The sequence below is a fragment of the Eriocheir sinensis genome, chromosome 4 (assembly GCF_024679095.1).
Source record: "Eriocheir sinensis breed Jianghai 21 chromosome 4, ASM2467909v1, whole genome shotgun sequence".
NCBI lineage: Eukaryota > Metazoa > Arthropoda > Malacostraca > Decapoda > Varunidae > Eriocheir > Eriocheir sinensis.
Window position 1 is genome coordinate 26,802,713 of NC_066512.1, and position 2,910 is coordinate 26,805,622.

Below are 2,910 nucleotides of genomic sequence, written 5' to 3' on the forward strand. Positions count from 1 at the left end.
GCCAGGCCAGAGATAAGACTTATAACACAATGTAGCTGGCAATAAACAATAAAAGACTTAGAGTGCCAATCTATATATTATTAGGTACAATATGATGATGAACTAATGACAGCTTCTCCAGGTGAGTATATATAGTGCCCTGCGTGTAGAATGAAGGGACTGTGAGTGTAAAATAAATACAAGACCAAGACCACTCGGCTACTTCGTGGAAGCAGTGTTGCAAATCTGACAATATTTTTTCGCTAAATCTAGTGCTTGAACCTCAGCTGAAGGAAAAATAGATCGGAACTAAAGGAGAATATAGACGCAAACCTGCCGCTGTCCTGAAGTCCATTTCATCGCCTGAACGTAGCACTTAAAATAAATGTAGTTGATGCAGTATTGTCTTGTTATAAACTAAGATACCGCACGTATGCCAGGCTAGCATCCTTTGTATATCATTAACATAACTATTCGTTGTCATCTTTTACTTATATAATGGAATACTCCAATATAGTTCTGCTCTCATCATTTCTCAATCAGACAACATATGGTCTTACCCCGGGGCGCGTAGGCTACGTCGCCCGAGGCCCGCGGGAGTCTCCCGTAGGCCTTGCGTAGCCTTGCCTGGCCTCGCTCGCCTCCATCCCATCCAAGGGTTATATAGAATGGTATATAATCCTTGATCCCATCCCAAATACTTCAGGACAGTCTCGTTAACTTTCTCAATTCACGAACTATGTGGGAGTCCCCTCGGCCTCCTTCACTCAATATTGTCTCATACATAAACAGCCCAGTGAGCAGGGTCAGCTTCTGGGCAGCGTGCCACGTGCCCGGACAGCCAGAGCTGCCGTTGACAGTCTCGAATCAGTCTCATGGAGTAGTCGCCGGTCATTCCATCGATATCCCATGATTCTGTACAGACATCAGTCCGCCTCTCCAAGTCCCTATTCAGTGTCCATGGATGTCTTACAGCCACAGAGTAGGACAGGGAGCACACGCATTTTGAAGATCTGGATCTCCGTCCTGCACAAGTATTGACGCTATATACTCGTGCTGAGCGAGGACATAGCACCGTGGGCAAGGCCCTTGTTCTGCACTATGCTACCAAGGAATGTGAAAATTTTCAAGATAAAAATGCCAACGCCCCACTCATGAACAGACTATAGGTATAATGTTTCATCTAGTAAACCTCCGCTACCACCTGGGATTTTTCAATCACCGCCGACTACCCACACATGCTGTCCTGAATATCACCCATCAACCCGAACTCATGAGGAAAGTGTCCAAGTAAATAAAAAATAAGCTCTGGGGGGTAGCTTGAGCCAAAAAAAGATGGCACCACTATAAACACTTGCCTGTGCCATGACGGGCTGGGGCCGACCACCATACCCCTCAAGAAAGCCTACCGGTTAACACGTAAAAAAAAAAAATACTACCTTGACCTCGGCGCAGGAGTTCCCCGTTCCAGTTCTAAGGGCTTCAATCGCTTCCTCGTGCAGTGCCTCAAAAGCCATTTGCCAGATGTAGGTACTGACCAAATGCCGTCTTGGGATTGACAGAGCCTGCAAGCATCCCCAGGTGCAAGGCAACACTGCATGCATGCAATCATCATCCGTTGGTGGTAATTTTTTAGTGGTTTTAAGCATGGATAGAAGTGGTGGGGTCGACATGGGCCGCTAATCCCCTAGAAAGAGCTAGGTGAAGTCGCCGAACTGTCATTTGCTGTCACTCAGCCTGGGTGAGAGCTCGATCACGCCCGCCGCCTTACTTACTGCCTTCAGGCCACGTCTTGTCCATTATGACGGTGTTTTTTGATAACCAAACATTTATTGATACGTTAAAACTACTTCGTAAATACTAATATATTTTTTTATATACTAAATGGAATCAGAAACCAACCCCGAGATTTCGCAAGCTCATCACACCATTAACTGGTCAATAATGTTTCTTTGCTGACATGTTTATCTGCCACTAACTAGCACTACCATTCATAGTGTTCCTACTTTTAACAGCTTTTAGAGCAGTGTTTCTCTCTGTAAACTGTTTTCCGGAATAGGAATACCTCATGTCAACAGGCTTCAGCAACAGCTTTGAGTAGCAATATTAATGGTCTCATAGTTGAACTAAAAATGAGTTTACGACGGTCATTCCACACCGCGGAAACCCAGGTGCACTGTGACCTAACGAGCCTGACCTGACTTAACACCTGACATTTGACGGGTACCCGCCATCTTGACGGCGAGAGATTGACAGTTAATGACAGTTCGGCGGCTTCACAGGTCAGGGGCTGATGTTGAATCCACCCCTTATATCTCCATGGTTTTGAGAGTAATATCACTTGAAATGTGTCTAAGTATGTACACGCACGTACAGCATGCAGACGAATGGCCGGGCCGTACGCAGGGGGAAGCTAAGATCAGGAGCGGTCGGACGCCCCCCTCCCATCTGCTAAAAGATCCACTTTCCGAGAAAATCAGAACGAAAAACTGGAATGAAAAGTCCCAGTTTATTATTCTGACAGCAGGAAAATGCACCCAGAAATGTCAATTTTTCAAAACCCCGAACCCGGCCTATATGCCTAAGTTGATTTGGCTCGCTTCCATGCACTCGCCCTTTTTTTTCTCAAGTGGTTACTAAGGTTCACATTTAGTAGAAAAAGACCTCCCCCCTAACCATTTACAGCTCTAGGTAGGTAGTGGGTAGGTCCATAGAGTTATAATCATGTTGGGATGTTTGGGGCAAATACCTATATAGCAGATCTCTGGAGGTATATTAGCGATAGCAACATTGATCGTTGGCATCTTACTTGAAATATATTATTGTATTAAAATGTATCAGAGTATATGCACACACAGCATGCAGATGGATGGGTTAAGGGCAAATACACATAGCAAATCTCTGGAGGTTAGTTAGCGATCAATGCCTGGC